Source organism: Phaethon aethereus (genome assembly GCF_964289735.1).
Source record: "Phaethon aethereus genome assembly, chromosome: 2".
Lineage (NCBI taxonomy): Eukaryota > Metazoa > Chordata > Aves > Phaethontiformes > Phaethontidae > Phaethon > Phaethon aethereus.
This window is the reverse complement of record NC_138582.1, coordinates 76,258,454-76,275,873: the sequence shown is the minus strand read 5'-3', so window position 1 is coordinate 76,275,873 and position 17,420 is coordinate 76,258,454.

Genomic DNA, 17,420 nt, shown 5'->3' with positions numbered 1-17,420 from the left:
CTTCTAGCTCTAATCCATGAGCCTTGAGCTAAAAGTCTGGTATATAGAGATCAATCAGATTTACACCACCTCAATATGAACGACTCCTAGATCATAGTTCTGGAGAACTAGGACTCAGCTTGACAACATCATGTATAAAGATTAATGGACAGAACTGAAGCTGAAAACTCAGAACAAAATACTTGTCCTTACATTAGTCCCAATATGCACTTATATTAAGCCTTCAAAGATTTGTGTTTCAGTCTCTTTCTTTTATGATAAAGGATAATAAACACGTCAAAATTCCTGTCTTTTCCTATAAGCAGATATAATCTTCCGCCACAATTTTTATGAAGTACCAGCTTAAAACTTTAATCAGAGAATCTACCATGAAATATATGCTCTTCTCTGTAAGTAGCCATGTTAATAAGAATTGATCGGTATAGATATTGCAAATAATAAATTATAAGAGCACCAACTATTTTTAAAAGAATGTATCCCATCTATACTCACAACCAACACTTAACTACCACACAGTAACACTTTACTGTTTGTTTCTACAGTTTTCCATGCAGGTTTTCTTTCCACCTGCCTGAATCAAGGATAATACATACCACAAGCTCTACAAGAAAATTGGGGTTTTATTCAAAGTACTTATATGAAAAAAGAAAACTAGTTACTAAAGCAATTTGTAACCACCAAAACCACCATTTAAATCGAGAAACACTTGTGTGGGAAAGAAAATCAACTGCTTACAAGAGTCAGAAATTTTTCACATCCTCTTTCTGCTTAGGGGAGGTTTTTCCCCCAACAATTTGGGAGAAGAGAGGAAGATCTGTCTCATTCCTGGAAAAAAAAAAAAATTAAGAAATATCATTAATTGAATTCCTGTGTTGATTCATACTCTCAGATGCTACAGACTTTGGGGCATTGATCCTGCATGAGCAATTTCTCTACAAAGTTAAGGCTGTAATTTCGTTTCTTTGAAAACAACTCATTACCCCTGGATTTGACTTAGTCCGTTACAAATCATCTGCCATTTGGAGACATAACTGGGAAACAACTAATTTTTTGATTTCTTAAATAACATTAAAAGTACATGATTATTATTGTAACATTTTCTGCCAGTTTCCTCGCTAAAACCTTATTTCTCATGCCTGCATTTGAATAATTATATCTCCAAAGGTTTTAAAAGGAATCAAAAACAACAACAAACAGAATCACAGAATCACTAAGGTTGGAAAGGACCATCAAGATCATCAAGTCCAACCATTAATCCAGAACCACCATGTCCCCTAAACCATGTCCTGAAGCACCACGTCCACACGTTTTTTGAAAACTTCCAGAGATGGTGACTCCACCACCTCCCTGGGCAGCCTGTTCCAATGCCTGACCACCCTCTCATTGAAGAAATTTTTCCTAATATCCAATCTAAACCTCCCCTGGTGCAACTTGAGGCCATTTCCTCTTGTTCTATCACTAGTTACCTGGGAGAAGAGACCAACACCCTCGTCGCCACAACCCCCTTTCAGGTAGTTGTAGAGAGCGATAAGGTCTCCCCTCAGCCTCCTCTTCTCCAGACTGAACAACCCCAGTTCCCTCAGCCGCTCCTCAGAAGACTTGTGCTCCAGACCCCTCACCAGCTTCGTTGGCACCCTTCTCTGGACACGCTCCAGCACCTCAACATCCTTCTTGTAGTGAGGGGCCCAAAACTGAACACAGGATTCAAGGTGCGGCCTCACCAGTGCCAAGTACAGGGGCACAATCACTTCCCTACTCCTGCTGGCCACACTATTCCTGATACAGGCCAGGACGCTGCCGGCCTTCTTGGCCACCTGGGCATACTGCCGGCTCATATTCAGCCAGCTGTCAACCAGCACCCCCAGGTCCCTTTCCACTGGGCAGCTCTCCAGCCACTCCTCCCCAAGCCTGTAGCGTTGCATGGGGTTGTTGTGGCCGAAGTGCAGGACCATGCACTTGGCTTTATTAAACCTCATACAGTTGACCTCTGCCCATCAATCCAGCCTGTCCAGATCCCCCTGCAGAGCCCTCCTACCCTCCAGCAGATCAACACTCCCACCCAACTTGGTGTCATCTGCAAACTTACTGAGGGAGCACTCAATTCCCTCGTCTAGATCATCAATAAAGATACTGAACAAGACCGGCCCCAGAACCGAGCGTTGGGGAACACCACTTGTGACTGGCCGCCAGCCAGATTTAACGCTGTTCATCACAACTCTCTGCGCTTGGCCATCCAGCCAGTTCCTCACCCAGCGAAGAGTAAACCTGTCTAAGCCACGAGCCGCCAGTTTCTCCAGGAGAATGCTGTGGGAGACGCTGTCAAAGGCTTTACTAAAGTCCAGGTAGACAACATCCACAGCCTTTCCCTCATCCACTAGGCAGGTCACCTGGTCACAGAAGGAGATCAGGTTGGTCAAGCAGGACCTGCCTTTCATGAACCCATGCTGGCTGGGCCTGATCCCTTGGTTGTCCTGCACATGCCCTGTGAGCAACCGCTCCATAATCATCCCCGGTACAGAGGTCAGGCTGACAGGCCTGTAGTTCTCAGGATCCTCCTTCTGGCCCTTTTTGTAGACGGGTGTCACATTGGCAAGCCTCCAGTCCTCTGGGACCTCCCCTGTTAACCAGGACTGCTGATAAATGGTGGAGAGTGGCTTGGCAAGCTCCTTCACCAGCTCCCTCAGTACTCTCGGGTGGATCCCATCAGGCCCCATAGACTTGTGGGTATCCAGGTGGTTTAACATGTCCTTAACTGCTTCCTCCCGGATTATGAGGAGTATATTGTGCTCTCCATCCCCATCTTCCAGCTCAGGGGGCTGAATACCCTGTGGATACCTGGACTGGCTATTAAAGACTGAGGTAAAGAAGGCATTAAGTACCTCAACCTTGTCCTCGTCCTTGGAGACAATGTTCCCCGCCATATCCAGTAGGGGATGGAGATTCTCCTTGGCTCTCTTTTTGTTGTTAATATATTTGTAAAAACATTTTTTGTTATCCTTTACGACTGTGGCCAGACTGAGCTCTAGCTGGGCTTTTGCCTTTCTAATTTTGTCCCTCCTTGACCTAACGAGATCCTTGTACTCTTCGTGAGTTGCCTGCCCCTTCTTCCAGAGGTGATAAACTCTCCTCTTTTCCCTGAGTCCCAGCAAAATCTCCCTGTTCAGCCAGGCCGGTCGCCTTCCCCACCAGCTCTTCTTATGGCACATGGGGACTGCCAGCTCCCGCGCCTTTAAGATTTCCTTCTTGAAGACTGTCCAGCCTTCCTGGACCCCTTTGTCCTTCAGGACTGTCTCCCAAGGGACTCTCTCAACCAGTGACCTGAACAGGCCAAAGTCTGCCCTCCAGAAGTCCATGATAGCAGTTTTGCTGACCTCTCTCCTTACTTCACTCACAACTGAGAATTCTACCATGTCGTGATCGCTAAGCCCAAGACGGCCTCCGACCACCACATCTCCCACCAGTCCCTCTCTGTTTGTAAACAGCAGGTCCAGCAAGGCACCTCACCTGGTGGGCTCACTCACCAGCTGTGTCAGGAAGTTATCTTCCACACACTCCAGGAGCCTCCTAGACTGTTTCCTCTCTGCCGTGTTATACTTCCAACAGACGTCTGGTAGGTTGAAGTCCCCACAAGAACAAGGGCCAGTGAACGCGAGACTTCTGCCAGTCGCTTATAGAATGTCTCATCTGTCTCTTCATCCTGGTTGGGTTGTCCACAGAACAAAAAAGATACAAGGGTATTGGATAAAGAGGATACACCATTGCTGTGCATAATGAAAGAACAATTTGTGAGCTTGGCACTCACCCCTGGAATGCAGATGCCAGTTACAGATGTCAGATTAAGCTCGTGATATTTCATGACCTCCTCCTCCCATCTCAGCTGCCTCAGACCCACACAGAACTACACACAACAAGATGTAGAGCAATGCTTAGACACTCTCATGTTCACTACCCCCAAAACACAGCCATCCATAAGACAGAACTCAAATTGTCCTGTCTCCCCCAGCACATAGCCCATCTCACAGGAAAGTAATGTCCTCCCCTGTTTTCATCTCCCATTTATCACTGAGAGTTAGTTTGTTTTTAACCCATAAAAAACTAACAACCCTACAACTAACCCTGTATGTAAAACTTTGAAAAAACTGAGTTCAGCTGAGACTGAACCACTCCAAGATCTTACCACAAGCTAAGCAGTGCTCAATCTGCAGGGCCAAACAGACTGATAGCAGCTAGAAAGATTGAATGAGGTATGAACTACCATAACCAGGTGTGATTTTTTAAGCAAATTATGGTAAACTGTTCTTTCATAAAATTAATAACACCTGTGTTAGCTGAGACTCAGAGAAAGTTAATTTCTCCTGTAAATCCATGCAGACTAATTCCTCCAGTCAGAAGAGTAAGATACTCCTCAAATACAGTAACAGAAACAGATTAAGGAACTTCAATTAACTGTTGCATTTTAAATCTTGTTGAAATGTATGCTTTAGCTTTTCTTCATATATAAGCTCATCTTTTTCTTTTTGTCAGTAATACTGTTCTCTTCTTCCTTCTTGTTCTCTGGGTTGTAGCTACAAAAATCAAATAATGAACTAGCACAGCTGGCATGTAAAAAAGATGCAAGTAGCTAGATTCCTCAGAGATATGCAAAGACTGTCTACAGTGTTAACAACAAAGGGGTTTCCTGCAATTCTAATAAACACTTTTACAGCATTTGCATATACAGAATACTCCAGTTGATCTCCAGTAGAAATGCAATTATTTATCTTTGTGTACTATGTATATTTTATGTATTCCATAAGAAAATGATGTGGGATACTTTGATAGAAGCATTTGATTATATTTCCATAAAAGCAGACCAATACAATACATCTGTGTGCACTCTGAAGTAATGCGCTATTTTCTGGATTCATTTTTTCATACACCCACATGCAGTTTATTTTCAGTGTGTAAAATGTACACATACAAAAAAAAATTTCTACAAAAAATTCAACCAATATTTTTCTCAAATTACATGTCACCTGTGTGGTACTTTAAAACATCATTATTCTGAAAGATGATATCTTTATTTAGTCCATCTCTCCCAGTTCTACCAGCTAATGTGAAATTTTTAAAGAAATTAAATGTAAAGATTGTTATGAATTTCTTTCCTAACTATATATCTCCCTATATATATTGCTTTCCTATACTACCATACATACTTTCCTTCAAATCAGCCTACAGCCTGTATCCTGGGGTAATTTAACAGGGATTCCTGTGACTTCAGGCAAACCCCTGAATTTCTGTTCCTATTTAACCCAAACATCTCCAATTTTTTTTCTTCCTTCTATTCAACTTACCAAACTCCAAATTATTCAGTACAGATTTGTCCTTAAAGTAACTTGTTCTATAATTATGTTGCATTTTACCACTCAGTAAAATGAAGCATTAGATTAATGAAAAGCTGCCTCAGGATATTTACCATTTTTTCCAGACTTAAGAATCAATACCAGCTTGTACTCAAGAAGCACAAATCAATGATATCCACAGAATAGGCAACATTATCTATAAAACTGTGAGAAGACCAGACTTTAAAGTTAAGCAATTCAAAAAAAAAGCTGTTTTTCTCCAGTTTTGTCAGTCTTCTCACAAAATCAAAACAGAAATGAATATATATAGCAACCACAGAGAAGCCACCACGCACGTGGAAAATTCTATAAATAGAATTTATTTTCTAACTAAAGTGTGTAACACTCTTTCTTCCTAAGACACATGTATTCACCTGGACTAAATACAGTCTTATGAAACTATTCCTTTAATGTTAAAAAAAAAAAAATTGCAACAAGGCTCAATTCTTGAGCCTGTTTACAATTAGCAAAGCAACATATATAAAACCCTCCACTGTGCAATCAATGATCCTAAGAGGACTGGCTACCTGGAGATACAATAGAAAAACAACATCCTAGATTTGCTCTTCAGCAGGTGCTGGAGTCAGTTTTTTGTTTTCTTGGAATAACCTCAATGAAACAAAACAAACTTTCTCTCTTTCCATTCCTCCTAAAATATTTATGTAGCTATTTGAATACTTAGTATTGTCTCTATTATGCGTTACACAGGAGGGTTCCCAAACCATTAAATATGCCTTCATACCTTTGGGTATGCAGAAGTTCTTCATGTAAAACTCTACAGAATATTATTAAAGTGATATAAAGGTTGTTTAATACATGATAAGTTACATAGATATTCAGGTATTTCCACATTGCAATAATGCATTCATAGTTTCCATGTTCAAAATACGGGAAAGCAGACAAAAAGGAGGACTGCAGCATTTCCTGAACCAAAGTATTATGCTATTTTCTGCAAGTTCATACAACATTCCATAAAAAAAATATTGAAAGATCCCTCTGCTCATCCTGGAAAATCTGGGCCCTGAGTACGATAAAAAAAAGAGACAAACTACAGAAGTAGTTCAGTATTTCAACTCTACTGGTATTTTTACTAGAGTATGTCAGCATGTCTGTATTTTGTAAATAAGGTCATCCTTCAAAGTTTATTTTCTGCAAGCATTAAATGAAAAAATAACTTTGTGCAAATAAGCACAAGCTGAAGCTAAGTTCCAAATTCGATTATTGATGATTGCCAGTGACTAGCTCCCTTAGTGACAGGCAGAGAGAAGATACCGACAGAATATAGAGTTATCAGCAAGTGCTGAGACAACCAAATTTACCAACCACGAACTCCAAGTCCCACTTTAATCATTGTAAATTTTATTGCTGATCTAAATGGAAGCAGAATTTGGTTAACTTCCTGAGATCCAGCCAGCTGTGAAACATGGCCTGCTGTGTTAAATAACCTATGAAGCTACATTGTGCAGTAAAAATAGCATGTGCTATGCTCAAAGAATTTATTTAAAAGCTCTAAATGAAAAAATACTGAAAAAAAATAAACGAGCAATAGAAAAAGAATAAACAGAAGTGTATATCTTAGTTGTAAAAACTTGCTCAAAAATTTTGGGATCCTGTAGTTCAAAAACCATAGAAAAACATTTTTATTGCACCTTCTAAGGGTGTCTCAGACAGCTTCATTCCAACTGGGATAATCACATATATTTTTGCTCTCTAACTTACACATGTGCATTCAGGCACAAGCTGACTCAGAACAAAATCTACATGACTTAACTGAAATGAACATTGTACAACAGGGGATATTTTAGACTTAAAGAAGCTACAGCCATCATTCCCGGCCCTGCTTTCTATGGCCCAAGAGCTCCAAGACACGTCATGTGCTTCAAAGAGCTTACTGGCAAGGAGGTCTGGATGGGTTCACAGGTACAGATGATGTTGAATTTAACCTTGCAGTGGGAGGCAGGTAATTTTCCTACATGGATGAATCCCTGCAAAATCCAGTGATAACATCTGTACTGGATGTTATTGCCTCCCTACCTCTCACGGACAGGCCACCCACAGCCACAGAGGTAGGGCAGCCCCGCAGCGACTCATGTGATGTAGCACCTCCAGACTGCTTGTGAGATACGAGCACATCATGACTGACGGGCTGCTCATTCTTGCACAGGAGTTTATAGCAAACAGGCTGTTTTGGAAACCAAATATTATTTTTGAGAAAACAAGAACCAAAACACAACTTCAAACTTTTAACTATCAGGGAAAAAAAAGGCCTTTATGGGAAATATGTAGCTCTCATGACTCTCATCCTGACTTTATTTTGTGGTTCAGATGCCACACAAACTCATTTCCTGTGATGTATCATAGTTTACAATGCTGTTATAATAAAAAAAGTTTGATTAGTTTAAAATTCCATTTCTTGTCAAAAAAGGCCCTTGGTGATTTCTTTTGACCACTGTGCTTTTAGACATTTTCGCCTTGATGTAAAAAAAAAAAAAACCATTTCTCATGCTGACTTCAATATTTACATTTGACTACTATCACAAGGAGACATTTACAGTGGGACAAGGTTAACATTAAAGTGCTTTTTTCCCCAGGACTACTACAGTGGTTATATCAAATGCCAGAGCACCTAATTGCCCTCCTTCAAATGGTGGTATTTCATCAGGATCTTCAGTGCATAGCTCCTTCTCCTCCTCCCAGCGTGCACGTCACTCACTCTGCATGCACACACACCTTGCCATGCAGCAGAGAAGCTTCACCTTCCTAACCTCCATTCAGGTCAGGGATGTGGCTGCTGCTATGTGTATTACCATTTCTAAGGACAAGAATCCACACATTTCTGCTTCTCTGTATAGTTCAGTGAAGGCTGCTCATCATGTAACTAATGAATTGAGTGTGGTCTGCCTAACAGTTATTTTGCATATCCTCCAGCATACTTAGAGATCTGGATATAAAATTGAGCAATCTACTCATGTATCCTCAGTGCTCTCCAGAATACTTTGAGTCTTTAAAACAGTGACTTAGCACAATGATTTACCAACAAATGCTACAAGAAAAGGCAAAACTAAAGCCATTTGGGATCAGATATTGTGATGTTTGGGATGCCTACAAGCACTGATAAGACTCACCCATGACAAGAACATTCAATGAAGAAAGTTGAAGTGGAAATAATATATTTTGAAGATATAAAATAGAGGCTTCTTAGAAAATAGTTAATATTGTAAAATCACAGAATCATAGAATCCTTGGGATAAAAGCAACCTTTTAAGGTCATCTAGTCCAATCCCTCTGCAATGAGCAGGGACATCATCAACTAGACCAGGTTGCTCAGAGCCCCATCCAACCTGACCTTGACAGTTTCCAGGGATGGGGCAACCTGTGCCAGTGTTTCACCACCCTCATTGTCAAACATTTCTTCCTTATATCTAGTCTAAATTTACCCTATTTCAGTTTAAAATTATTATCCCTTGTCCTATCACAACAGGCCCCACTAAAAAGTTTGTCCCCATCTTTCTTATAGGCCTCTTTTAAGCACTGAAATTCTGCAATAAGGTCTCCCTGGAGCCTTCTCTTCTCCAGGCTGAACAACCCCAACTCTCTCAGCCTGTCCTCACAGGAGAGGTGTTCCAGCACTCTGATGATTTTTGTGGCCTCCTCTGGACCCTCTCCAACAGGTCCTTGTCTTTCCTGTGCTGAGGGCTCCAGAGCTGGATGCAGGACTCCAGGTGGGGTCTCATGAGAGTGGAGTAGAGGGGCAGAATCCCCTCCCTCGACCTGCTGGCCACACTGCTTTTGATATGGTTGGCCTTCAGGGCTGTGAGCGCACATTGCCAACTCACGTCCAGCTTGTCATCCACCATTCCCCCCAAGTCCTTCTCAGCAGGGCTGCGTTCCATCCCTTTATCCCCAGCCTGTACTGATGTCGGGGGTTGCCCCAACCCAGGTGCAGGACCCTGCACTTGGCCTTGATGAACCTCATGAAGTTCACATGGGCCCATTCCTCGAGCTTGTCCAGGTCCCTCTAGATCCCTCAGGTGTTTCAACTGCACCACTCGCCTCTGGTGTCCTCTGCAAACTTGATCCCACTCTCTGTGTCATTGATGAAGATACTAAACATTACTGACCCCAATATGGACCCCTGAGGGATATTGCTCATCACCAATCTCCCTCTGGACATTAAGCCATTGACCACTATCCCCTGGATGCAACCATCCAACCAATTCCTCATCTACCAAATAGTCCACCCATGAAATCCATCTCTCTCCAACTAGATGACAAAGACAATTGAAAAAGGACAAGATAAAATAACACAACACTAGTAACTGCACTCAAAATTGAATGCAAAAGATTAAATGGACAAATAAACATATTCTTCTGATGCATTTTTAGGCACACCTTGTGGTCAGTGTTTTGAAAACATTTACAGTTCCTTCCTGATCCCACAATGGGACTTGACTGCAAAAGTTACCTCAAAACCGAATCTCTGCTGTGTGGTTAACAACATAAAAAGAATTGCTATGAAACAATGATGGTGCCTCCATGGACATGAGAAATAAACAAATTTTAAAGATGAGAAATTTAAAGAAAAAAACCCCAAGTTGTCTTGAAGGTTACCTAAGGTAAGATAAAATAAGAGGCTTGAACACACTGCACTCCAAGGCCGATAACATAAAAAATAAACATGCATTGCCATAAGTGTACACTAGCTTTCCAAGAGAAGCTTTCCTCCTAAGATAACACAAGGATTTCAGAATTAATCTCAATTATGAATGATTCTGTGGACCAGAATGAATCACATTTTATTATGCTATATGTTATGTGCATTTGAGACAAGAGGCATGTCTGAAAGTACAAACATTCATCTCTCCCACAGTAAGCCATATTCATCAATGCTTCTATGCACTTCCAGAGCCTTAATGTTCTTACACTGGCAAAAGCACCTCTATTTTGATATGTTTCTCAGCTTATTGGGATATACAGCATACTCCAGAGAGTTCTCCATACAGACCAGTTGGCAATATTATTACAGAAGCTGAAACTTTTAATAAATATTCATGTTTCATTTTTCTTTTTTCATAAAAATACTCAATAAACACAAAACTGTATAGATCACCAACAGAAGGAAAAAAAATCACCTTCCCTCAAATCTGGATGCAATTTTACAGCAAAATCTTAGCATAAAAATTAGGAAAGATGAATTTTCACAGGTTGCAAAATTATGTATTTCAGTGTTTTAGTGCAAAAACCCGCATTCATCTTTAAGCTTATGGATTATTTTTTGTTTGCTTTCATTCTTATTAAATTGATAAGTAGTATCCACTAAGAGCAACACAGCAGGGTAAATCCACGATATTTTAATTCTAGTGGATAGGCACCAGCGTGCTGAAGTTTGGCTGGTTTATTTGGATGGGATGCAGGAGGGGACCTGTTTGTTTCAAAAAATAAAAACAAACCATAAACAAACAAAAAAGCTGACCATCCCAAGACACGCCACCACACACCCCCCCCCCCAACCTCACAGTCTTATAAAATTTTAAAATACCTAGCACATAACAACGGGTACATTCCTGTCAGCTGACGTTAAAATAAATTATTCCTCATGTTGTGAGCATGCTGATTCAGAAAGCAGATTCATAATATTTGATCAGTAACAAATTCCCTTCGTGAGCCCCCATCCATTTAACAGACTGGAGAACTGAGCCCAAGCTTCCTGCATGAGAGGAACAGATTCAATGGCAGAAGCATTAACTGGTAGGGCCCAAAATAATAACCTTCTGTGTTGCATCATTTTTGTCCCTTTAGTGCTGCAGGGCAGTATTTGTGACCTCACAGCCCGTTTGTCAGCAGTGAGCCACCGATTGTGTCTGGCCTGTAGAACAGCCTCCTCAGTACTGCAAGCAAAGGCTCTCGGGAACACCTTTGTAATGTCTCATTTTAATAACTCAAGTAACATTTCAGTATCAAAAAGGGTGGTAAAAAATAACTTGAGGGCACCCCCACCCCATGGCTCTCCACACCCTAGCAGCATGAATCTAAGAACTCAATCTGATGCTTTATTTTCAAGATCTTCCTTTGAGTAATCCATGTCCACACTCAGTATATTTATGACTTCAATGTTTTTCCTCTGTTCTGCTTCCCTAGACGTGTTGCAGACACATTTCAGTTATTCTGTCATCTTTTAACAGCTACTCTATGTCTCCTGTTCCATTTGTTTTCAAATTAAGTTCCTGCTCATTCTAGCAAAGGGTGAACTCCTGATATATGACTGTGCTTAACCTGAACATGTCATCAGCATCAACTTCTTGAACAGCTATTTCAGAGGAGAACGGAGACCAACGTGACACTGGCAGTCTGGTTCACTGGAGACCAGGATGGTAACAGCGTTACCAATGCTATGCTTTTCTGTAATAATTTCTTATTACTGCCAGAGTTATTGATGCACACAGAACAAAAATCAAAGGATGATGCATTAATATCACTGACGGGGCTCATACAACAGCAAGCAGATTCCATCTGCTAGTCTTAACCGGATGTTTTGCAGGCATCACATACAGAAAAGCACTGAGAAAGTGAGTTTGCTGCCATCATTCGCACTGCTTTTTCAGTTGTTGAAAAAGAAAGGAGAAAGCTAGCTAGTTTTTAGCACTTCTCAGAGAAATACTGTTTCTTCCTTCCCTCTCTCATTTTCCAGCAAAAGTTTGATTCGGTCCGTACAGTGCTATCTACTTTACATGCACTGCCAGGGAGTAACTCCCCCAGCGCCCGAAGCAGGCTGGGGAAGGAGGAGAAGCCTTCTCCTGCCACGGGGCTGCAGCCAGGCTGCACCCAGGAGCAGCTGCAGGTGTCCAGCATGCAGCAGCCACTGGCTCCTCTTTTCTCACCAGTTCCTGCTGCTTGGCCACACCAGGAATGACCAGCACGCACCCTGAATTTCCGTTTCTTTTCTAATGAGTCTTCCCCATGGGGAAAAAAAATGACATTTCTGTTTGACCACAACCTCTCCCGAAGGGCACTGGTGACGTGTCCGTGGAGTGAAGGCTGGGCTGACAGTGACAACGGCAAACGTAGCAGCCCTTTCGGCTGAACCAAAGAAATGACAATACGGAGGCACATCTCTCAACGGCAGAGTAGACTGTAGCCTGTAAAATGTATTATTCTCTGCAAGAAGAACACGGGAGGGTGACTGAGGGAGACTGCTCCTCAGCGCAACCCGTGCCTGGATGCGGGGACCCATCTCTTCGCAGCGGGCTGGGTGGAAGCGGGTTGAGGTGGAGGCAGAGTCAGCCTCTTCAGTAAGTGAACAGCATACAGAATGGGGAAAGCCAGCAAGCTCCAGCAATGAGCATCTCAAACACGGTCTTGCAGGGAGTCTGTGGTGTAATAAGCTGCACTAGTAAAGACTGGCTGGCAAGCACTCTGTAACAGGTTTCTCTAGTACTAAAGCTTAACTCTTCCCTCAATTCCAATAAATTTTTAAAAAGTTTATACCTGACTGCTTATTATTTTGTTTTTCTTACCTTTTTTACCACATCATTATGCAGCTTCTAACATAGCAAAGCCAAAGGCTCTTTCTGATTTCATGAATACCAAGAGGAATGTTTTCCTCAGCAATTAGTAATCATACTAGGACACAGTTCCACTCATAGTTATACGAAGTCAGGATAAGAAAATATTCGAAATGCAAAGCATATCTTCTACTAAATTATCAATAAGACATAATAGCAGGATAGTAAATGTGTGGTATGTATATTTAGTATTTATTATAGAAATTTACTGCATATAAATTATAAGGAAGTGCCAGATGCATCTAATAAATATGAATGAGGAAGGTTTCATACCCCCAGAGCTATATATGATGCTGTCTTATAGCTCTCTGGTTGAAAACATTGTATGAAAATCACTTCACCTTGTTTAATTGGAATTGGATCCTCTAAATCTTCTATACCTGCATTAATCAACTAGTCCAAAACAAGCTTCTATGTGCAGTTAATGTTTCCAGTGGAAAACTTCAGAAAGTAATAGAAGGTCAACTAACAGTTGAGGAAGAAAAAGAAATTGAAGTACCAGCAAAGCAGAGAATACAGTACACCCCTAGTAACTCAAGAAACAAAATATTATGATTATTTACTTGCTGTTTGTGATCAGCTGACATCCCTGCATGGTTTAAATGAATATGGGAAAAAACCAAAACTCTCTACATAAGAAAAACGCAGTCTTTACCGAATAGATAGCATTCCGAGAAAAAAGGTATCTTTTCAGGAGAATTGCATTCTGCAACTGTAGTTGTTCCACTGCAGAAACACTTAATGGTTACAATACATTTTGCCCTTGAATATTATTTGTAAATTCTCACTTCACTTTTTTCATAATGCAAAACATGATCATCCTCAGTCCACCAGACCTTAAAAATGTAAAAGGTGAATGTTGCACAGAAAATAAAATAGATCCCCTAGACATATTATACACATGAGAAATGAAATCAAAATAATGTTTTGGTTTCCCCATTAGCACACAAAGAGATTTTATGAAATGACAACCTATGCTTTTTCACAAAGAAGCAAATAACCTCTATCGAAACATGCTACAGAATTAACAGGAAGTTTAGACATTGAACCAATGAGAAAAAAAAAAGATAGGGAATAAATATATTTCCTGGCAACTTGATAGGGAATTTTTAGGTCAATCCAAGTATTTGGTCCAATAAACAATATCATTGTCATTTCCCCCCCTCCCCCCCTTTTTTTTTTTATTTCTTCTGGGTTTTTTCTAACTTTTTAAGTAGTTTAATTTTAGTAGGTTTTTCAGTGAAATCAATACTCACCAAAAGAAAAAACATTACCAAATGAAAAGTGAAGTCTTTACAATGTTTTCAATTAACCTACACATTGTATAGAATTGATTATATTCTCTGCTCTGTAAAAAATAGAGTGCTCAGTAGTAAACTGTACTGACCAAACTCAGACTTCAGACTATCTCCTTAAACATGTTTTTTCTTCACCTGTGTCGTATTACAGACACTCCACCTGCACTGACACCATCAGAATTCAGAACACATTGCATATTGTTTAGTTAGATGAATTTTGATGTTCTTTGGAAATACGCATTTATGCAAACAGTCCATAAAGCAGACAACAGCAACACATCCTCTCACTGGCCTTTACCTTCTAAAGACAATGACAGCTTTTACGTTATTTTCACAACTGAAATAAAGCCAGATCTACTCACCAATTTGTGATGACTTTTAGCAGTCCAGCCACTGCTTTGAGTGAATGTCAATTTGTCAACTATCAAGAGCATTCCTGACATTCACACTTACTTAAAGGGAAAACAAGATTCCCACACCCATCTTCCCATCACTTTTCAGGCTAGGTAATGCCTTAGATTGCTTGTCAAAATGTGAAGTTGCTTCAGAGTCTCTCTTTGCTTCTGCTGCTGAGAAGGTAGTATGAAAGACATGACAGAAATCCTAAACCCAGAGTCACTGAATTGTTTTTGTTTAGGATGCACAAAACATTTGCACTACTTATTTCAAGTGAGCTCTATGATACTGTACTGAAAATATCTACTGGTATTTTCAAGTGAACAGTGGTTCAATGTGAAGCAGTAAAAGAATACATAGATGAAAGTTGTCTAATTAAAACAAATATTGCCACAAGTCTGTTTGTATTTTTATGACAATATTGCAAAACCATGTATCAATTAGTAACTCGGTTCCTTTTAACTCTCTTCATGTTGGTGAAAGTTAGAACTTGAGAAGGCCCAGGACCTTCTGGAGTCACCGGCTTCTTTAAAAAATTTAAAAGAAATAAAACAACAAAAAAAAAGAAAACAGACTTTCTCTGAATATTTCTTAGCACTGTGATTAGTACTTCTTTATTGCAACACTCTCTTTGGACACCTAATCTGGAGCAACAACAGAAAAATACAGTATGGCTGTCTGAGTTTTTTTTTTAAATCTCATCCAGAATCTTTTCACTGACAACCACCTTCTTCTTTCCACCGGGAAACACTAAGGCTACCGTCAGGATAATATTTCCCGCCATACCTGTTCCAGACTGAGAGTATGTTTTTCAGAAGTCCCCAGTGCTGCAAGTGATTAGTCCTCACCACAGCAATATAGGGGACAGTTGGCATTTTTTGAAACCTCCTTAACCCTGCAATTGATGCCCACTGGAACTGAAGGTGCAACTAATATTGTTAGCAAAAGAACTATCTACTGATTGGATCCACCAGGGAAGGGCTTCTGGCAGATACCACCAGGACCCTCTTGATAGGTAAGGCATAACATGAATGGGGTTTGACATCTCACCTGCTCAATTTGAATGAGCAAAGGACAAATGCAACCACCATGTGAATAATGAGACAGGAAACTCATGGAACTGCTAACGTAGGTTTTGGCACAGAGCATGAATACCACACTAAGCTATGCTCATGAGAAACTTGCAGACCTTAACAGACCCTCCCCTTCCCTGTCAATCCTGAAATGCCTCACATATAAAGTCTAACTAAAAAAGAACACACTGTACATTAAAAATATGTGCATACTGCAGCTGCATCCCATTCTTCCAAGTTGACTTGGAGTAGTTATCTCTAGCTAATTAGTTCTCCAAGAGCCTGCGAAGTCCAGAGAGACTCAGATGATATTGTTGATAACGTGCCAATTATGATGTAAATTACAAAGACATGAGGTTAGGAACTGGAAAGAAATGGACTTACTTTGTCCTTATTAGAATGGGTCATTATCAAAGAGCTGGCTTAAATAGGACAGATTGCATTTCACTTCCTACCAGTCTTCTGAGATGAGCATCTTATCTTGAGATACAATGTCAAGGGTGTTAATTGCTGTGAAGTACAGAAGCACAGAAGTTCAGTTAGGAACACTGCACATTCTGATTCATGAATATGAAAGCAAGCAGAGACTGAAGCAAGTGATAAACGGACCAACTACAGCTAAATGCTGATAATCTTTGCACTGATGAAAGAATCTGCTTGGAACCCGAAATTCACAAGATCTAGGAGCTAAAGGCTCTTATGGTTTCTCACTTTCTCTGCCATAGCTTGTTTTTGAACTCTTTTTAGAAACACAAGTCTCAAAGTATGATTCATGCCCCAGCTGCAAAACACACAGCTCCCTAATGCATTTTCTGTTTCTCAGTACAGATTCTGCTAGCATTGTGGGCAAGCAGTATCAAACATGTTTACGCTAAATGGCTGAGCTCAGAGCAGAACAACAGACTGTGGAATGAAATACTGCACTAGCTATACAAGCACAATCAATTCGTCACCATTTCACACTCAAATTCTTCTTTGCAAAATATTTGGAAGTAAAAAGGATTGGTTTTCTGGGTTGGGGGGGGGGTGCTCTTCAGTAAAACTGCAGCAGGGATAACATTTTCTGCAGCTTAGGAATCTGGAGTTGACAGTTTTCCATACTGTTAGGATTTTAACTCCTTTCTCCCATGTCCAGAAGTAGCAAATAGCTTGTGCTTTGAAGTTATGATTACTGGAAAACAAAACAGCCATAAAAGACTTAAAATGTGTTTTATCTGAATACTTACTACCACTTTTATTATTGTAGCTGAAACTGGGACCCATTCTGGAAGAACTCGGGGTGTACATCTATGAAGAGGCATTTCCTGTCCTGATCATTTTATCTTTCAGGCAGGCAAAGTGACTAACAGATTAAAATCAGAATTTGTGTCTGTGTTGTAACAGGCTCAAAGCTGAGGCTGTAAGAGATTAAATCATCAGCAAGGACAACTATGGGGAGCAGGAGCAGAATTCACTCTCTTTCATCATGTCAGCAAACATCTTACTAAAAACTTGTGTTTTGCTTGAGCCTCTCACCAAGTAAGACTCTGGAAAGCAACACCCACACTAAAAATATTTATATAGAGAAGCATAAATGGAAAAATTGGTGATTTCCAGTCTTTGTGGATCTAGGGAGGACTGTCTGCTTTCAGAAGTTCTCTCAGAACCCAGCCACCCCCTTCAGCAGAAATCACCCCTCTGTAATAGATGGCATGGCAACAGTGACATGGC